The 21,705-nt window shown below is 50.7% G+C and overlaps 1 protein-coding gene across 1 annotated transcript in view; it reads right to left on the bottom strand.

Annotated features, from left to right (window-relative positions):
* LOC144093838 (uncharacterized) overlaps positions 1-21,705 on the bottom strand; it is a 65,188-nt gene that overhangs the window by 7,935 nt on the left and 35,548 nt on the right. The gene's annotated exons all lie outside the window — the stretch shown is intronic.

The raw sequence follows: 21,705 nt of genomic DNA, 5'->3' as shown, positions 1-21,705 counted from the left end.
TTGCAGTCTCTACTGTCCCCTCTACGACGCGGACCGCACAAACAACTAATCTTCCATATTACAGAGAAGTTACACCATATAAGTGATGCCGGCCATGAAATAACGTTCCAGTGGCTTCCAAGTCACTGCGGGATTATCGGCAATGAACGGGCGGATCACGCTGCCCGCTCAGCCCATACTGAGGAGCGCCACGTCCCAATTCCTCTTTCTAGAACTGACGCGGCACGGAAGCTCCGCCTACTTGCTCGGCAGTGCACCCAGTCGCAATGGAATGAGCCACATTTAAGAAATACGCGACTGTACTCACTTGATCCAACATTAAGTCTTCGAGCGCCATCACAGCTTCGCCGTAGAGACGCCACGCTTTTATATCGACTTTGGTTGGGTGTTGCCTTTACTAAAGCCTATGCCTTCCGCATAGGGATGACCGACACCCCAACCTGTGACCACTGCGGCCATGAAGAATCAATTGGCCATATATTGTGCTCCTGCCCGCAGTACAGTCCACAGAGGGCATGCCTTAGCCACGAACTTGACCAACTGGACGACAAACCGCTATCCGAAACAAGAATTCTACAACATCGAAAGGACCTACCGTCGCAGAAGAAGGCCGTGCAAGCGCTTTTGCGCTTCTTACAATCTACCGGCCTCTGTGAAAGACTTTAACTGGAACGCCTTGTGTGTGTGTGTCTCCATGTGTGCACGTTCCCTTTTTTATTTTTATTTTGCGTTTTCCTCTCTGTCATCTTTCTAACCCCAATCCCCATCCCCAGTGTAGGGTAGCAAACCCGAGACTCACATCGGGTTAACCTCCCTGCGTTTCCTTTTCATTCTCGCTCTCTCTCTATAGCACCTCCTCTGCGTTGTAGCTTGTGAAATTCAGCTGGGTATACGTACAGCAGCGTCCCTAAAAAATGACAACTCTTCGTTGCTTCCTGTCTCTTGGGGAACGGATACACTTTGCAGCATATCTGTGAATGTTATCAGTATATGTTCTGCGATATGCATATGTTTAAAGCTGTAACACGATGTACATGTAAGTCTTTTGTGACAAGCAGATAAAATTGTCTCTGTGGTAAGGAAGTTATAATGCGCGCACTCTTCCCTCTTTCGTCTCTTCTTCGGGCAGGATTGCCAAGTTAGGAAGGGTTTCTTGTTCGGTTTTGTCCGATATGAACACGTCTCTAAGGTGGGCCTAACCTTGGGTACACTAGCTGATACGTGGACCGTTGTTGCATTTGAATAATGCAGCGCAGAAGCGAGCAACTCTCGTCAGAGTTACATATACATCATATATGCGAATATGAACATGTCTTCAAGTACTAGCAAGTTGGCGGCTTCGCATGAAGGCCTTTTATACCCGATTTGCAAACACGATCATCACAAAAAGTGATTATATATTCACGATTCAAGCAACTGGCGCCGAAACAAAAATAATGCGGGCAACACGCATGTAAGGCGCATAAGCATTAGCATAAGCACAAGCATAAGCATCAGTATAAGCATACACTGCAAAAAACATGGATGCCAACCTGACTTCAAGAAGACCCGCGTACTGACAAGAGCCGAAAACCAAATAAAAAGAGAAATACTTAAAGATGTGGAAATCCGAAAGCGAGGCGAATCTTGCATTAGCAATGCCTGAGTTTCGTTATCGGAAAAGGAGTTGGCATGAACGGTAATGGTACAGCGTGTGTCCTGATGGGCTGTGCATGATTGTATAACCCTTTCTACATGTTTACTGCTTGACCGCAGGTATTTAATGTGTGTGACAACACCTTAGCTGCCGTTTGTATTGCGACACTCGCCTTACGAGTGTGTTGCGCCATTATTCTTTGTCTCGGCGCAGATTGCTTGAATCATGTCGAACCAACTTGCCCAACACCAAGTTCTATGTTATACACTCAGTCCACTTGAAATTGTGACACCGGCAACGAAATAAGGAATCACATGCGACACTCTAAGGTTCATAACCATAGACAACTAAGGTAATGGAAACTGCTGCTAGTTATAAATATTTTCTAGTTTGCTTGGGGTGGGCCACATTTTGCTTGGTTCTGGCAGATGGACGGATAAAGTGAGGAATGAAACATGATCTATATTTCATGCGGATATCATTACGCAGCGCACGTGTATGCATGAACATTTTCCGAATAATGTTGAAACGGCGCGTTTTGCGATTCACTTGATGTTCCAGTACATGCGCCATGACACGATGGAAATGTTTTCGCACAACGCTGATTTTGTGGAACATGAATTGTACATAAAGAGTAGAAAGGAAATAACTTCGATAGTATACTGCTCGGCGTAAACTCGGTCCTCCAAATGTTTTGTTGCCAATGAACGAATAACTATTCACAAACAAGTATTACGTTCGAGATATTGGCCGTGATAGCGAAAGGTCAAGCTGATTAAACACGGATGGTTTGCGAACAACTAGGGGCAATGAACACGAAGACATTTTTCAGGCGTTTCCTCTTGCACCGTGCCTGCGAACAACTTCAACTGGCTGTTCTGTTACCAAGGCTTCCTCGCATTCCCACGGTTGTTCTAGGGCCTGCGCGGTTCAAAATCTCTTGCTTTTAGAAACAACACAAAGGAAAACCCGGATGGGCAGTTTGACAGACGAATAGCTTTTCATCTGGCAATAAGAAAACAAAAACTAGGAAACTACCTCCGCATGGATTCAGAGAAACCAAGCCCAATGCGCGGCAACACATCGCAGCGAAAGGAGGGTAGAAAAGAGGCGCGCGTCTTTGCTCAGGAAGAGAGCTGTTTACCCTAAGCGCGGCACGCAATTTGTAAATGGCGGAATAAATAAATTATGCGCACGTCAAGGGCGGCCAGAAACGCGGCGCGCGCGGTGCCGGTGGCTGCGGCGGCGTCGGAGACAATCGCCCGGCCGTAAACAAAAACGGCGCAGGTCGCGACCGTATAAATCTTGAGAAATTAATCTTCGGAAGGAGAGTGTAGCGGCGGCTAGAAAACTTGGCGGCGGCGGAGTCCAGGGGCACAACGCAGAAAGATGAAAGCAGCGCGCAACCCGTGCGCCGCCGCGCGAGCTTCGAGACGCAGAACGGGTAAGGAGGTCAGGAGAGGAGGTCAACGAGGAAGAGGGAAGGAACGAGCGAGGCTCCGTCGTTTCGCAGTCGCGACGGTGCGACGGAAACTAGCGAATGCAGCGCGCCCAACGGCTCTGTTCTCGCTCGGAACATTTTTAGTACTTTTTTTGTTTTCCCCTCCCAAATGCTGCTGCATCAGTCTGTGGTGGGAAGAGACTGCGCTTGACTTGCCCCGAGCCTGTCTGGAAAAGCATTCGTCCGCCCTTCGCCGGCACGGCGGTCGGTGTCTTTGCCTCCTTCGTCTGGGCAACGGCAACACTTTATGCCCCTCGCCGTCGGCGCATTTTCGCGTGCACCTACGCTATAGGCGCGCTGCCTTTCGCGGGCTGCTGCACCTCACGAAGCAGCAGCTTCGCGCGTCACTGGATGGAGCAGCAGCCCGCGGGGGTAGCATCAGCAGTGGCGAGCACGGTTGGGGGCTGCCCCGGCACGGGCGCACGCCGCTTCGCTTCGCGCGCGCTCGCTCGCAGGCTTGCAAGCCTCGCCTTCCTCTCTTGGTCGGACACGCTCGCCTGGACTAACCTCAGCCCGAGAAAATGAACCCGTAATAATTGCGTGTTCCGCCCTTCTGACCATTCACGAGGGTTGATGCATCGCCGCCGAGAAACCGGTCTCCAGACGAGAGCTTTTTCCTTCGCCCTGCCCGCAGCAGAGGCGCGTTCCCCCTGTTCCTTCTTTTACTTTTGTGCCTATTTGTACTCGCATGGGCTTCTGCTGCTGCGCAGCAGAGCGCTCTGTGCCCTGGGCAGTGGCTGCCGCTGTTGCTTCCACAAGCTTTCCCAACTCGCACTCGCCACCTTCCTCCACATCCTCCGTCTCTCTCTCTTTCCTGGCGGGAGACAGCCACTGGAGCGTTTCGCGTCGCACTCTCCGGCGTCGTCACTTGCCGGGATCGTTAATAGATCACGAACTGTTCATATCCGAAGGGCCCCGAGGCGAACGGACGGCCCGAAACTCAGCTTCTAGGAATTTCCGGTGGCTTTCATTTAGCCACTGCTAGGTGGCGCGCGCGACAGAGTGCGTTGACCGGCTTCAGTCCAGCACCGCTGGAGGGGAGGGATGAGGGGGGGAAATCAAGGCGGGCTGCAGCAAGAAACAAGTTACAAGAGAGCATCCCCCCCCCCCCCCCCCCCCCCCCAACCGCTCGACGCCCTTCGCGCAAGCCCGAGCCACGCAATAATGCGTGCACGGGCGTGATAGAAAGGAGTGGCTTTGCATCGCGAAGAGAGCTAGGCGGCGGCGTCTAGAGAATGCTCCATGCAGGCTGGTCTCAGAACGAATTCTCGAGAGGCGAGCCTTTCATTTTTCTTTTTTATTGTATTACACTGATGTCGCGAGAAAATTGCCTCCAGATCGAAGCGAGATCGTACTGGTGGCCTGACGCCGCCGAGCAAGATGATCACGTGGGCCTCGCCCGAACACCATGCACCAACAGTGCCACTGCCTTCCCACGCCCCCTAGCAACGGCGGTGGCGGTCATTTTATAGCCGGCGAAGGCGTATATGCATATTCAATGCGCATCTCATTTCCGAGGACGGCATTGGCGGCGGCGACAAGTCTTGGCAGTGCGAACTCTGGAATGTTTCGTTCTGCTAATTGCCCAGAGCAGTGCGCGCACTGTAATTTGAGACGGCCGGAAAAAAGAGCTCGGAGCGCCGGACATGGGAGAGAAAAGCGCTCTTCGGCACGCATTCGCACCGATTCGGCAGGCACGCGAGCTTCGTTTTTACGAGTTCCTAACTGCCCCTTGGCACGTTCGTATGCGTCTACACGCACAGTGCAAAGGCGTGGTTAAGTTTTATCGTATTTTCTTTTTGCCCGTCCTGTGCACATGTTCAGGAAGTCCGGAAACCTTTTCAGCTTGGAATTCACAGGCCAAGCATAGTTAGTGCTCAGCGCAGATTTTTGTTATGCCTAGAGATCCATGTTCACTTATTTGCGCGCTGTACATTAGCTTCTTGAATTATACAAGGCATCCATTTCCCAAGCCTCGATCCTGGCTCTTGCCTTCAAGCATTTCGCACAAAACAGGACCGAAGTTCCGCAAGGCCCCGTTTTAGAACAGAAGCCGCAGTTCTCGAGAAAATGGTCGCGCTCGTGGAAGCTGATTTGAGAACAATGTTGAAGTGGAGGCAATTCTAACCAACCAGCGGCGTGTATGCCTGCTTAGAACAATCTTAAAGCTCCGCGCTTATGGACCACATAGCACCAGGCAGGCTTCTGTGCCGCTTATCACTTAATTTTGTGGCCGATATAGGAGGCATAGAGGCCAGGAAACCAGCTTAATCCTGCGGGCGGCACGACTCGTAGTAGGCGTCGCCAACTCTATTAATATCAGCGGGGAGAGGGTGCTGACTAGCATAGTCTGGGTTGAGGCTTTTCTGTTTTAGTTGTAACGGCTACTAGAATGCATTACATAAACGGTCCATATTATACTGCGTTCTCAAGCTGTTCTCAACCCCGGACGACGTATATTGAATTCCATGTGTACTGTTTTGTCCTGAAAGTGAACACCCAGCCCTTAAGAGTTTGCTAGTCTTCGTTGAACTTTGCTAAAACAGCTGCCGCCAGCCACCTTGACCCGACTTTTTTTTTTTTCGTAAAAAAAAGAAGAGGCCTTCGGCATCCCGGCATGGCTTATAGCAGTGATTACGGTCTTACAAGTCACGCCCGGAAAGCGCCGACGTAAGCGAGGCGTAAATGGAGCGAAGCCTTGCACTTCCCGGCGCTCCACAAACGTGGGCCTCCTCAGCACTGAACTGAGATAAAAAAAGAAAAAGCACGAGAAAACAAGCGAGACAAGGGAGGACCAAAGCGCGGCTACGTTTTTAGCAGCCGCGGCGACTGGGCCCTCTAGGCGAGCGCGGGAAAATGCCGGCCCGCGTTGTGAGCTCGGGCCCGTCCAATCGAGAGCGCCGACACAGCGGGTGCCCTGACAGGCGGTCGACTGACGCTTGATGAAGATGGACGAGCGGCTGCAGGCTCCCGTCCCGTCACCAGTCGCAAGCCGGCGCGTAGGCGAGGGCAGAAGAGGCGGCTGCGTGGCGACGCGGGACAAGAGCGTGTAGCTGGCTGGATAGCCGGGAAGGACAGCACAAGCAGAGCAGCGATAACTGAAGGCGTCTTCCTCGCGGACGCTTCGGACGCTGCATGCGCAGCAGCATGCAACAGCAGCAGCCCAGGAGCGACCGCTGAGACGCCTCTTTCAGCGGCGAGGGGAACACACTGCATCTCCGCGGGCTGCCTTCGGGGGAAGCCCCATCGTCTCAGAGCAACCGTGTCAGTGCGTGCGTTGGAAGGCCGCCGCCGCGGCAGCAGCATAACGCACGGGACTGCGTGGAAAATGATCGATCCGGGAGCTGTTTTGGAGCTGCGGTTCAGTAGCGAGGGGAAAGGTAGGGGGGGGGGGGGGGGGGGGATAGAGGGAGAGGGAGTGCTGTTCTCCGTGCGACGGCGGATTGGGCAGCGTGTGGAAGCCCTAGCCCTTCGCTCGTGCGTACGTATGTATGTATGGACGCGGAGAAGAGTGATAAACAGCCGGCGGACACGGTTGCACGGTCTCGCCGAAGCTCTCTGCGTGCTCGTTGCGATTGTTTGTGGCGGCGGCGGCGGCAACTGGCGTGGCGCTCTCGCATGCCCAGAGATGGATGGCGCCCTGCACAACGGAGAGCAGTGCATCACGCACGCGGCGCCGGTTGCCTGTGCTGCAGCACACGCGCGGCAAACTGATTGGCTGAGTAGCGGTGAAGCGACGAAGGTGCGGTGCCATATGTTTCTTTGTGTTCGCTCGCCACTGACGGCGAATGCGAGTATTATATGCGCAGGGCTCTGAAAGCAGATCGATCAGACGCGACTACCGGTCGAGACTGATTTCGCAGAGCGCGCTCGTATTGGTCGCTCCGCTCTCTGCGGGCACGTAAGTATATTCATTATACTATTTATTTCCAGATCCCCTATATCAAGATTACTGTTGGCAAGGCGTAGTTTCCCAGTAGACCGCTACAAAGTAACCTGCACGCGACGGATGTGGCGGCTTCAATGACAGGGGTGTAACGGTCAATAAGTATCCGACTGAAAAGATACTTGCTGGGGGTTATAGTTATAAAAACGTAACTAGTAGCATTCGCGACTAGCACATGAATGCGGAGGTTATTTCTGGTGCGACGCGTTACGTCAAATTTCGACACTTCACCTTTGCTGCCGGATGATACACGCAGAATACCTTTCTCCTAGATAATAATAATTGGTTTTTGGGCGGGAAAGGAAATGACGCAGTATCTGTCTCATATATCGTTGGACACCTGAACCGCGCCGTAAGGGAAGGGATAAAGGAGGGAGTGAACGAAGAAAGGAAGAGAGGTGCCGTAGTGGAGGGCTCCGGAATAATTTCTACCACCTGGGGATCTTTAACGTGCACTGACATCGCACAGCACACGGGCGCCTTAGCGTTTTTCCTCCATAAAAACGCAGCCTACATTCACTTTGCCGCAAGTAACGACACTTGATCAAGTGATCCCCACCAAAAAAAAAAAAAAAAAGCACGGTAGTATTTTACAAGCCAACAAAAACTGTGGGATCCCACATGAACAACGTCATCCACAGACGTAAAATCTCAACGCGCGCGTAACTATAGGATATCTAGAAGGGTAATCAACAATATCTCTTTATGCTATCTTTTCCGCAGGGAGAATCCTTATTTTGTCTTTTTTTTTCGTTGATGTTGCCGCATGCCCCAAACATTACTTCCAAATCTGTTGTTGACGCACATAGAAACCTTTGCGTGTCACTTCGCTTCGCGGCACAAGTGAAATATATGTTTCCAAATTGTAAAATAGGAAGCTCTGTTCGTAAAGCTTTCAAACTGCTTGACCAAGAAGAGGTTCCATTCGAAAAAGAGAGTAATGCCACACAGTCGCCGGTTTGTTCACAATTTCTCCAAGCTCACCAATCCTCTGACCCGCCTGACGAAAGATGCTGAACCCTTCATTTGGCGTCAAGACCAGGAAAGAGCCCTCACGGAACTCAAGTCCTGTCTCCAATGTGCGCCTGTACTTGACCACTTTGACGAAGAGGCCGACATGGAACTGCACACCGATGCCAGTAACGTTGGTCTCGGTGCGGCCCTTGTTCAGCGGCAGGATGGTCTAGAATGCGTGATTGCTTACGCCAGTCGCACTTCATCCGTTCTGAAGGTCAATATTTTGCTTATTGTATCGTATACCACCCTGTGTGCTGTTTGACTTGAAAACTGTTCATTTGTGTTTCTGTGTCTGATTCCCACCTTGTAACAGTCCGAAAGGGCTAACGGTATTCTAAGTAATGAAATAATAATAATAATAATAATAATAATAATAATAATAATAATAATAATAATAATATGGGAACTTCGCTTTTATCACCATTAACTCCCGTTGCTTCCCTCTTAATAAAATGGGTACTTTGCTGTAAGGCACACGCGAAGAAAATGTACCAGTAACAAGGGGATGTTATTTTCTGCACGAAGTCGCGGTGATAATGCGCACATTGTTTGCAGGCAGTCGGATGAAATTACCAAACCGACTAATCCAAACGAACGTTTATTGAAGGCCATGCGTCTTAAAGATCGTGCGCTGCATTCTTGACCTACAGCGCTGAACGAAGCGGAAGCAGAGATGACCGAACGCTATTTTCCCCCGTGCCCGGCTTACCTCGATGGCTTTCTTAAGCTTATATTTCGTAGCTGTTATTTTATCGCTTCACACGTATGCATCCTTTACATTTGGTTAGCATCCACAGCTCGCCGGATATCATTACGCAGACAAGGTAAAGAACATTCACTTGCGTCTCTATTATATTTTGTGTGTGTGCAACTCAGAAAGCAGTGCACTGCATCCGTGCATATGCAGGCTAAAAGGAACGAAAGTGGAACGGGTTTCAGACAGTTAAGCTGGTCAGTGGTCGACTTCACTCCACAAGGGCGGCAGTCATTGAGGCCATTCACCACCGTTCGAAACGAAAACCAAACGCACAACTCGTGGAGGGTCACCGCCAGAGCGCGCTCTTTAAGAGATGCTTCTTTTGTGCATTGAGTAGGGCACACAAAGACCGATTGCGCCGCGTTCGCGCTCGTTATACGCAATTCACCCGCAGACAAAAGAAGAGTTCCTAACGCCCCTTGTTCACTTCCCCACGCTTTGCCGCCGGCCGTTGAAGCCTGCGGCCATACCACCCTAGCCCTGCGCTTGCTGCGAGGGCGGCAGGGGGACTCAGTTTCAGCGCGCGCCCTGAGCGGCAAGGCCACACGTAAGCCCGGCGGCGGCAAGCGGTGAAGAGACCGTGGCCAAACCGGCGCTGTCTCGTTCTGTGTGTGTCACTTCAGTTCCCCTGCGATGCCCGCCCGCGATCCCTCTGCGATGCGCAGCCGTAGCACTGCCTAGCCACCCTCCAACCCGCAGCACCCCCTGGCATCACAACCCCCCACCACCACCCACCCTCGAAGCTGGCAAAGGCGAAGTCGCTTGCACGAGCGTCTCGAATTCTGCTTTGTCCGCGGCTCCCAAAAATGTGTCTACCTTGCGGCCTGCAGCAGCGGCAACCACTCTCTCTCCCGCTCACCGAGCTGCGCCGGGCAGGCAGGCGGCCGACTAGGGACGTCGAGAGAGCGCGCGCGCTGCCTGCCAGTTGTTTATCGCGACCGAGCCACCATTTTTCATTCGCAGAGTCCAGCGCAGCGGCATTGTGATGGATGGTCGCTGCGAGCTCTTTTGAAAGGCAAGTATAAGAAGCGCTCCTGTTCTTTTCTCCCGTGGCTCTTCTTTTCCCCACTCTCTCTGCAGCCTCTCCGAGACTCCCCCCACAAACTCTATACTCTCTGGGAGCAAGAAAACAGCAGAGAAGCATGGCGGGCAATGCTGCCGTCGCCGGCACGGAGCGGGTCTGTGGCTCAGCTTGGAGCAAGCCCGCGGTTTCTGCCCCTGCCGAGAGGACATCCCCTCCGCCTCATGACCCAGGTGTCTCAGTGCGCGGGTATGCAGCGTGCCACCGCTGTTCTCCTCGATGCTTCTCGGCGTCGCCCCAACTCCCTGCAGTGTCTGTGCGTGCGTGTGGCGTTCGCGGCTCCAGGCGGCGCTCACCATGGCCACAGTCCCCCAGTGTGATACAAGGTGCTTTTGCGCGGACATAAATATGAACGGTTCCGAGATGCATTCCTTTCCATAATGGACGTCACTCCCGTCTCTTCTTGCGTTTTCGCTTGCCTGCATTTCCAACGGGTCTGCGGGGCGCGATATTTTTTAGACCGGGATTTCTTTCCAACCGTCACGCAGACTGGACTTGCGAGGCGCAGTGAACACGCGCACTTAACAATAAATCCGGACCCCCTTAAAGATACGGGCTTTTGCTTCGAGGTTTGTATCGTGGCAGCCTTCCAGAACTGGCGCACGTGGGATGTTAGTCTCGGCGTCAGCTTTTTCCTCGCGGGCCTCGGCCGTCTTATTTCGTCTCGGTAAGCTGCCAGCGAGACAAGATCAAGGTATTTGGGATATGAGGAACCGTTTCTTGTAGGCTGGGAAGTTGCGCGAAAACAAGCTGAAGAGAACTTTTTCGCAACAAATATGAAACACTGCGCTCTAGATGTAAACAGGAAAATAGATACGCATGTCACCTCCACACTTGAAGCTAAAACGCAAGGCGAGTACTTTATGGGAGAATTCACGTAACTGGTAAAGGCAGTAAAAATGCGAGTAGGCGCTGTTCCGAAGAAGAACCTGTAGTATAGCAAGAGCATGGCAATATCGCCGGAAAAGCGAAACGCCTCCAGCATGAATAAATCCATGACTGCGCATGCCGGCTGCTGGAATGTTTGTAGACGAGTATAAATGATTATTAGAAGAATCGTTACTTGAAGCTAGCTAGCGTGTCTGCAATGTACTTCACACAGGTAAACAGTCTCCCTATAGAAGACTCTTCGTGCAACTAACAATGTTAGAACGAAGAAAATAAAAGACGCCTGGATCCACAGAAGGGCAGAACCGTGACGGACGATACAATTCAGAGCTCATAAAACCGAGCTAGCAACAGTACAGTTTCGGTGCAGTTGGTCAACAGCGCAATAATATAGAGTTTGCCGAATCTTAAAGGACGCGGCTTGCGCGCGCAGCTTCATTCAAAGCGACACACTTTGCCTTGAAAGCAGCGTCTGCCTTGATTGCGTGTGTGCGCAAGCGCGGTTGTGCGTCGGCAACGACCTGCGCGCTCGCGGAGTCCATCCATTCTCCGCGCAAGATACGCCAAGCTGGAACAGTGCATAGCCGCTGCGCACACACACTGCAAGCGACGACGGACATTCAAAGAACGGCGGTGTGTGTGTGCTTGCGCAGCTGCCGCGGACCTTGCAAAGACGCGAAAACATACGAACGACTGCGCGCGCGCCCTGAGAGCTTCTGCACATTTGCTTTGTTCGCGATGCGCCTAAGCTCTCCTGCCCTGCGCGACAAAACAGTTTCTTCAATGCTGGCAGTGATTAATGGCCTCGCTTCGTCCGACTGCTCCAGGCGCGCGGCGCGACTACCGCACGAAGTTGATCTCGAAGAAAGGAGATGCTCAGTGCATGGCGATTCGGGCAACCCGTGTATATTAGAAGCGGTTGTTTTGCTGCACGTTATTTCCAGAAAGCATGCGGTGCTTTAGGCTAAACGTGGTTGACTCTAAAGTTTAGTTACCTGCATATAGCGAGGCGAAATTTAAGTCGGGCTCTCCTTGTGAAGTGCAAAATGAATACTGCTGTTTTAAGTTTGCATCTGTTGAACATAAGCGTGACGACACTGACAGTTATGCGTTTTCAAGCGGACCCGTTTATCACGTGCGATTAAAGGTAACGTGTTTTTTTTTTCTTCCCACTTCTTCGAACATCGAGTACATGATATCCAGCCGCCATGCATGTGCATGCACGCTTGCGTTAACTTCAAACTTTCGTTAATTCCTGAGTGACTGATATCGAGATCAATATACTAGCCATTTTAGGTTTAATATAGGAAGAGCAGATAAGTGAGAAATACGAAAACGAACACTAACGCACGAACACGCGGACGCATTCGTCATTTGTTCCCTAGATTACTTATCCTTTGACACCTGGCAGCCATTAGCGCGGCACCGTACGAAGCTGAAGCAGTTGTCGTTACATCCTAATTTTTGTTTTTATAACCAACGATGCGAGAGGGCCCGTTCCGCGCATTAACTTCGCGACAGTCGAATAAAACAAAAGGCTGAGACATCTCTTACGAAGCACCCTGAACGTAACACTCCTTTCCCTAATGACCCTTTCTCCTCCACAAAAGCAAAAAAAAAATGGTGGGGAAGAGAGAGAGAGAACGGTAAACTGGAAGCAGCTTCAGATAACCTCTCGAGGGACGTTCGCTCCGCAACAAAGCACGGGCACTTCGGCACATTCAAAAGCGGGCCGCGTAGCAACTTGGATAAGCGTGTATACACCATAACTGTATAGCGGCCGGCACCGCCAAGACAGGGAAGCAGAGTATAAACAAACTGTAACTAAACCATAACGAAACAGAACAAACAAGCGTGGGGGGGGGGGGGGGAAGTGAGCGGCGATGAGTGTAGGAGGGACGGAACAGCAGTGCTAGAGAGGTCGGGAGGGGGCGGAGTTTCTCGGCGTTTGAACCATGAACCAACAGTGGTGGGGAGGAAGGACGAAGGTCTTGGACGTGAAGCGAAGGGGGGAGGGAGGGGAAGGGGGAAGCTGCCGAAACTGCGAAGCCGGTCGGAAATGGCTCGTCAGCGAACGCCGAGTCAGGAAGTGTCGGCGCCGGGGCGCCAACGGCTTCCGCCATCGCAGCCGCCTCCGTCGCCTCTTCTCGGCAGCGGCAGTCGCGAGCTAATTACGAGCCAATGCGTTCGCCAGAGAGCCGCTCACTTGTTCCCCCCTGCCCCCCCCCCCCCCCCCTCCTGGCACCGCGGGCGAGGAGGATCGAGCAACAGCGCGCGCCTCGAGAGGAAGCCGAGGGACAAACACCAGGCCGTACACACACACACACACCATGAGGGGTAATGTTTGCGTCAAACTCCGCGAACCTCTCGCGCAGCACTCTATTCAGAGGCGCGCGGGCGGTTGTATTGCCTACTTCGCCGCACAAGCTGCGTCTTTTTTGGGGCGTCGTAGTTCTCAAACTAGCCCCTCTATCCGGCGCGGACTGCCGCAGCCTTTTATACTGGCTCCGGGGCAACATGCCGCCAAGCCAGCGTTCTCGTCAACGCGTCGTAGAGCCGCTGGCCCTGCAGACCACGCTATGGCTGATAACGGAGCGTTTGTTCTTTTCGTGCTTTGCTGGGCGCGTCATAGCTGCACGCTTGTCGCGTCCCTAGAACTCGTTCTTGCCCGCCGGTGAGTACACCGCTCTGCATTGGAGCGTAGTTTGACGGCGGCGCATGTGTTTGCAACGCGTGCGATGCAGCTGACGTGCGGCTGACGACGCGACGAGCACGCAACGTGCGCGTCTGGCCGCCGAACCAATGCAACAAAGTTGGGACAGTGGTGGGAGTTGAGCTCTGCTCGAATGGATGCCATGAATGAGAAGTTTGGAGGTGGAAAGAAGGGGTGGGGGGAGAGGTGTTGCCCGCTGGATATCAAAAGGAACTGATAACAAGCTGCTCTGATTACTCGGTCGAAGTGCTGCCTTCGGTCCGCAGAAGCGGAGAGGCTTCTAAATGGACTTGCGAGGTGTTGCAAGCGGTTTGCGGAAAGAAAACGGCCGTCAGGAAGAATGACACACTTGCTCAATATTAATGACTGGTTGGACGGCGAGCGGAGTACATCGTTGCGTGCACGCCTGGGTGTGCGTTTGCGTGCAAGTGTCTGTTACCTACGATAACGTGGGTGCGTGTGCGTTTGTCGCCGCCTTCTTTGTTGTCTTGGTGCTGACAGCAAGGACCTGCCAACTTGCTGACATGCGAGAAATGGGAGGATAAACCATCCTTATCATCGGGCGCATTTACAGAGAAGTTCCGCGATGATTAGATAGAACCTGAAGAGAGCGAGAAAAGCTATGATGCACCTGTGTCCCAGGAAAAAAAAAAACATTACAATGTGCCTTAAATCCAATTTCTTGAGCATCTCTCTGTACTCATTCACAGCGCTCTGCAGTCCACCGCCGCAGTGGATGTATACATTTTGTGTATGCTGGGTCTGTACAAAAACATCAGGGCTGATTTTTGCTATAGCGAGAGGCACGCCCTTCCCTAGGCAGGGACTTTGGTGGGGGATTCTGGGTACTGACGCGACAAGGCTCATTTGCCTCTAAACCTTTGCTGAATGGATCGCGCCCTGAGTGAGCAGTGGTTTCCTGCGTCGTCAGGTGTCAAAATAGAGAGCACGAACGAATAGCGGTATGCGATCAGGTTTTGCTTAAAAGTTAACAAATCCATGGTAAAACTCTTGCAAAGATCCATGAAGCATACAGGGAGGAAGCCAGGTCGGACATAAACAGGAGTTTTCGAATTTCAATACAAACGATGTTGTAGCCTTGGTATACGCGAAGGGCTTCCACTGTAACGTTGATAACAAAAAGCTAATAATATTTTGCAGACCATTCAGCACCTCAGAATGTATGCTTCAAATCCTTTTGCAAAGCTATATGTATATGCCTTTAACGACCGCAGTCGCCACACACCAAACTCTTTAATCATTATTTATTTCACATACTTTCCAGACCCGGAGGCATTACAGAAATGTGTGGTAGTTCACAATAAAATATTGGGCATGATAAAAAAATACAATAACAAGTTAACAAAACCGCAGATAATGAAGCAGACTGGATGTTTGCAACGTCGGAGATGGCAGCGATGGAGGGAGGAAGGTGGTTCCAGTCAGCGCTAGTTCTCGTGGTACATCGTGGTACATTTTAGTTCTGGAGAATGGTAAACCAACATGGTGATCAGAACGTGACGAAAATTACGAAGCACGAGGAAAGCAATGATCACTTAGCAGACGATTATAGTGATGAATTCTGTGAGAAAGACACAGCCGAAAACATTTACGGCGCAAAGAAAGGTAGAGGCACATGTGTGTAGAAGATTTATTCCATCGCAACTGGCCGCACAATGCAGCTTGTTCTACTGGTCTAGACTATCCTAGCGAGAAAAAAAAAAGTGATCAAAAAGGAACTCAGAACAAATCCAAGCACACAAAAATGTTTCTCTACGTTATGGATAGTAGTCATTTGCGTAAAACTGCACAGAACTGCTCTTAGTTACGGCAGGCGCGAAAGGAATGGTGCATGTATAAGAATCATGCTATGGTCTGCGTTTAAGCACAGTACCTTTTAATTTTACCACATATTGCAGTAAAACAAAAACTAAAGCCGACGTAACGAGCAGTTCAGCCTGTATACTATTCGCTGTTGCGCATAGGTCAAAAGGTAATCCTTGTCTGGACAAAGACAGAACTGCTTGCTCTGGGTGCGCCTTCCGTTCTCGAACAAATTATGCAAAGCTCAGATCGAACGACAAGTTTGTTTTTTTTCATTTTTCCAGGAAACCTGCCATTATGTTCTTCCGTAAATGGCATGCTTAGTAGTCCGACATTAATGCTTGTTCGGAATAATGCATTTCAGCACATATGCCGATATATTCGAAGCATCTTCATAACATTACCGTTATCATACCGCAATTCGCGTGCATATATGCCAACGAGGTCTAACTGTGAGAATGTGAAACACAAATTAACGAGCTTCGCTTTAACAGTGTTTTATTTTACGAAAAAAAAAAGGCTGACAAACAAGCAGCGAAACTTCCTCTGATTAATGCTTGAAAGTGTAGACTTACTGATTTTGGCACTGGCTGCCGCACGCAGTGGCTCAGTGGTTATGGCGCCCGGCTGCTGACCCGAATGACGCGGGTTCGATCCTGGCCGCGGCGGTCGAATTTCGATGGAGGCGAAATTCTAGAGGGCCCGTGTACTGTGCGATGTCAGTGCACGGTAAAGAATCCCCGGGTGGTCGAAATTTCCGGATCCCTTCACTACGGCGTCTCTCATAACCTGAGTCGCTTTGGGACGTTAAACCCCCATAACCCAACCCAACCCAATGATTTCGGTACTGAGCTTAAAGGGAGACCGATGACAACTTCCTTCAAAGTATTCCTATGAAAAAAAAAATGATTTCCTGGCTCTTTCTGGCCATGTTGACGCTATTCCGATAGCAAAAGACTCAATTAGCGGCGAGAAAATTAGATTTAAAATCACCCCCGTCGATTAAAACCCGCGGCGTCCTTACGTAAGAGGACGGGTTGCCGCTATGTTGAATCTATAAATGACGCTGTAGCATACCCTCTGGGACCCGTACCAAAAAGTCGGCGTCACGCACGTATTTATACTTGCGGAATCGGCCGATGATGGCGACACCCGAATATCGCTTTTCGATCTTTTTCTGGCTTGTAAAGGTTCAGTTTTAATTAGAGAGATTCCTTTGTGATTAAAACGTGGTAAACTGTCAGAACAGGATAATTTATATTTGCCTTTAGTGTCCCTTTAAGGATGACACTCCTGAACGAGTATTATAACTATGCCATTCCCACTTCATCTCACTGTGTCACTGTTGGGAGCGTCGGAACCTTGTCGCGCCTAGGCGCCATCCATCGCTGTCGACAGCGTAACGAGAACAACGCGCGAAAATGCGCCGCCCAGCAGAAACAAGTAACAACTAAGTGCATGTAACAGCCTGGATCGACTGGGAAACTGTGCCGCCCCCCCCCCCCCCCCCCCACTTCCCAATCGGAAGAACAAGGAGGAAGCCGGGATATATATACACACCTCCTCATCGCACAACTAACAGCGTGCACATTTTAGGACACCCCGATGGCGCCTGAAAAGGAATGCGGTGACGAAAATAACGACGCGACCCGTGCCTGCCGGGAGTCACGAACAGAAAGCCAGGCAACATTAGGGGGAGGGGTCACGGTCTCTGACCTGCCTGCCACGCACCGGGTTTCGCCTGCTCCCTCACACTCTGAACTGCAGCCTCAGGTGATGAAGCATTGGAGGGAAGGCCCGCTTTCTGTTGTTTGCGCGCGTTATTATTTACGCTCGCGCCAGAGAACGGAGGTTTCTGTGACGCGCGCGGTGCTCGCGACTGAATGTGGTCGCCGGAGAGCAAGGATAAATGTCACGCCAGTCGTAAGATATAATTATATATGGAAGAAGAACATCGCGAAGGCGACGCCTATATCTGGAAAAGCTCTTGTTGTGTACCGCGCGTACCGCGCACGGTATGACACTTCCAGTTGTCATTATAGAGCCGCTGCCTGCTTGCCTGCGTAAGCGTGGAGAAAAACAACTTTATAGTGTGAGTGCATGGCGTTTTCGCCGCGCTCTAATGATGTGCCCTCAAGGACATTTCCTCGACGTTGGCCACGCCGCTTAAGGTCACGCGTTTTTTTTTTCACGATTGTAACTTTTTCCTGAGTTCTAGCTATAGCGACTCAAAAGAAGAAAGGCGCTTCGCCGAATACCGAAGCTTCCAGTACACACGCAAGCGCTAAAGACATGTCCAGACGCGAGCATTCCTCCGCGAGGCTATAGCGACGCGACCTATCTTCTCTGAACCGGCCACTTATGTGTCCGGTCCGTTGATAGTCAGTTTATAAACGGTGCAGCACATAGCCTATTCTAGCCTCTTATACTGGTGTAAATACTGGTCTTTCACGGCTGAATTCTACAGACGGCCGTTACAAATCTGTCCGCAATGGTGGCGGCTGCCAGCTTGAGCTGAAACAAGTAATACAAAGAAATGCAACGGCCGAGCCTCTAAACAAAAAAAAAAATAAATAAACGAGCATATCTCAAGAGAGCAACAGGAACCTCTCCAAGAACAGCACCTCAAGAGTGGCGGCGGCTAGAGGGAGCTAAAAGAAAGAAGAAAAAGCAAAGCGTTGAAAAAAGTAAATAAAAATGAGGCCCATTCGCGCGAGCGGTCAAGGTTCAAGGCTGTCGCTTGGCGGCGCAGTGAAGCGGCGCGTAGGCCAGCACGATGCGAAGCTCTCCTCGCGAATCGAGCGACGCGCCACTTTCACGATTCCTTATCTCCTTCTCCCTTTCCGGCGCGAGAGGCGCCCTGAAAGCTAATGGCGGCGACCAAGCTACAGGCATTGCAGAGAAGCGCGCGTCCACGGCTGCGAAAAAAAAAATGATAATAAATGTAGGAGGTGTAGGTGCGCAAAGATGACGACGGACCAGCGACTTTCTTGACGCCTCGCGTATTTCCTTTTCTATTTATTATCGCTTTTCTGCGTCGGCTGTTATCGCTGCTTCGCGCAGAATCAGTGCGCTTGGATATTATACTTTCTCTTCGTCTTCCTCCTACGTTATTTTGCTCTTTTTTCTTTGTTTGAGGTTAGAAAAGCGCAGGTCGCAACGCTGTCGCATTCTGCCGCACAGGCAGTAGGCCGAGTGAAGTACTGAAAGCAGCGAGGCTGCAGCGAGACGACCCTGCCAGCTCGCTCTCGTCGACGCGATGCGACGGCCCCGACCACATGTTTCCTCTACAGTTTCTTCCACAGTTTTATTTTTTGTGATCGAATATGACACGAAATAACTTGGCGCCCCGCCAGAGCTGCCCCGGGATACGTAAAAAGAACGGAGAAACTAATTTTCCAACTGAAATACACAATGCTTTGAAACAATCGGCGATGTCTCGTCGGCTGAAATACGCACAAAGCACTGCTCTCCCAAAATTGGCAGAGCTGCGCGACGTCACCACTACGGACATGCATTTGTGAGCTGAACAGTGGAGCTAAATAGAAATGTTATTGGTAGGTATACTGTCCCTTATCGCAATGACATTTTCGTGGTTAATGTTCTGAATGCACCGATTCTTTACTGCTCGCCGTATGTTTGCCTAATGACCTCGACAGTGCTGACGGTGCAGCCTCCGATCATTTCCGAAGATATCGATCTCGATTGATTGAGCATCATTGTGTCGAGCGTAATTGCAGTGGGTCGTGGTTGAAAATAACCTTCTAGTGGCATTCGATCCGCACGGAGTGTTCGGTCGACATTGAGTCGAGTGCAATCGAAAGTGCATGCATTGACGGCGTATCTCCTTCTGGGGGAGACAGGAATTCGGTAAATGAAAGGCAGAAAGGTTGACTAGGCTGCTTCATACATATACGGGACGAAGAATAAAAATAAGCGAAAATGCGTTACCGTCAGTGGCCGCAACTAGACAGTGGAATAGATAGACAGGAACCCAACATCGTGGACGGGCAAATATATGATGTTCAAGGGCGAAGCGGTCCGAGAAATTTTAACAAACATTGTACGCAAGTCGTTATTTTGAAATATCGCATTTTCTTCAGCCACTGCGATGCTACTCAAATCTTCTAAACCAAATCAGTGCGCAAGTGTATGCACTATACAGCGCCTATGAGAATCTCTCATGATATTTATGTTTCTGTCTAACTATCACGATGCCCGCATGTTATTTTGCTGTCTGCCACTGACTGCTGTTCTTGCTGTACGGGGGTGAGAGCTTTGTCAAGCTGCTTAAATGCAGCTTTTTCTCTTACCATCATGTCCTCATGAGTACATGAGATAAATGAAATGAATTGAATGCCATGGTATGCTGGCAAAATATTGCTCTCCCTTAATGGTCATGGCATCTAACATAATGTGTTTCCTGGGCGTTGTCGAACGGCGACTCACAACTTTAGTCCACGAACCCTACAGGTATAAAGTAAAATGCACTGTGTTGAAGTTCTGATGAAAAGGCGTGGTAAATTATCAGGTAACCACTGAGAAAGGTTGCACGCGTAATAAGGTGGCTAGCTATAGGAACTCGCAGTTGTCACCCATTAAACGCCGCGTTTGCATATATAATAGTGGAATAAAACGAATAAACACACACTAGCAAGGTGTGAATAGAAGTAAAAAGGCAATAACAAGAGTATTTTACCGGGCGTGCTAATAGATGAGAAGACATAGCGATAAAGTGGACGAGCCGTGTCGTAGCCTTCACTGTACATAGCAGTTCATTATACTTGAGTCGCAGCTGCATGCCACGCTTCTATTATGCATAGCAGCTCGCCTGAATCACCAGCCGCCTACAGCTGTCTACCCAATAGAATTAACCGCATCACCCTGAGAATGCGGAAAGCGCATACGGCGTGCGGAAGAGAGAGTCTTTCGACAGAAAAAGAAAGAACAGAAACAATATAATTGAACCCAACGCTACATGTGGCGAGACCTGTCACGTCTAAAATGGACAACACGGGCATCAGTGAAGCGCGGCTGAGAGGTGACAGGAGATGTAAGAAACAGACTCGCGGGGAAGGGTATTTTCTATGCAGGGTGTAGTCAGCAATGTTCACTACATCGCCGATGTTCGCTGCAGCAGTTAGTTACAAAAAGATCTCTTGAATTAGAAACGCGGAGGGCTCTATACTTTACAACGTATTTAGCAGAAGGTGGTAGCAGAGTTTCTGTCCGAAATTAGAAAGCCAGCGACATCTGGCTATGAATCGAGATGTGAAACATATTAGGAAGACAGCAGCGCAAACGTATATGACAAGAAAAGACGATACAAAGTCCTTAGAATTTCGGCTCAGTAAGAAAATGCACCCAAAGCTAGCAAGCCATCAGGTCGTAGCTGAAGGGTGCCATTCGCAAGCACCAACGAGGCCAACCAACGCAAAAAAATATACGACAAACAAAAAGAAAGAGGGAAGAAGGAAACGATTCAAGCAGAACCTGTCAGTGGCACCAAAAACACATACGTACAAGGTACAGGTCTATACTATAACGGTTATGGCGGCTAACGCAACAACATTCGCCATAACCGCGCCTCTGATGATCGGACCTGGCTGGACGGGCACTGCCCTTCGCGGAACGTGCGCTGATCACGCAATCGCAGCTACAGGGGAGACAGAACTGATCGGGATACTTCGCCCACTGCACAGCGCGCTTCCTGGGTGAGGATCTGCGCAGCAAAGTGGCCACTTTGGGGGCTCCATGCCTTCCATGTCCGGCCCACGCTTAACCGTACATGTACACTCCGCCTCTGTAATTCCGCGCGCACGTGCATGCTGCACCGCGCGCCAGCTCTCGAGACCGTATTCCGGCAAACAATGCTGCGGTCTGCCAACGTGACCATAATATACGTGGAGGGACTCGAACCGCTGCGTGAATCTTCAGACGCGAAGAAGCGCGTTGATTCTGAAAACCGCCCTATAGCAAAACTACTGGGAAACGCTGATTGGCTGAACGTGCTTTCGCCAACAAGCGCGCCCTCTCTGCCCACTGCACGAAAATATATACAAGACCTGCAGTTTGCCTTCATTCTTCAAGGATCTCCGAGAACGTACGAAGCGAGCCTGGTGAGTTTGGAGCTTATTTCGGGCAAGTTTTTTTTCTTTACCGTCAATCGCTGAACGATGGGCGTGGCAGTGTGACCCTGATTCCCTCCCAGCAGGCTGATATTGCAGCGTACGCCAGCCATCCTTTATTTTTTATTCTTTCTTGGCCGCGCACGATCCGCCATCGCGCTGCCAGTGCGAGGTATACGTACAGTCTCCGGAACTGTAAGTATACGCTGCATGA

The sequence above is a fragment of the Amblyomma americanum genome, chromosome 6 (genome assembly GCF_052857255.1).
Source record: "Amblyomma americanum isolate KBUSLIRL-KWMA chromosome 6, ASM5285725v1, whole genome shotgun sequence".
Lineage (NCBI taxonomy): Eukaryota > Metazoa > Arthropoda > Arachnida > Ixodida > Ixodidae > Amblyomma > Amblyomma americanum.
Note: the sequence above shows the minus strand (reverse complement) of the source record. Positions and strands in the feature narration are given on the sequence as shown.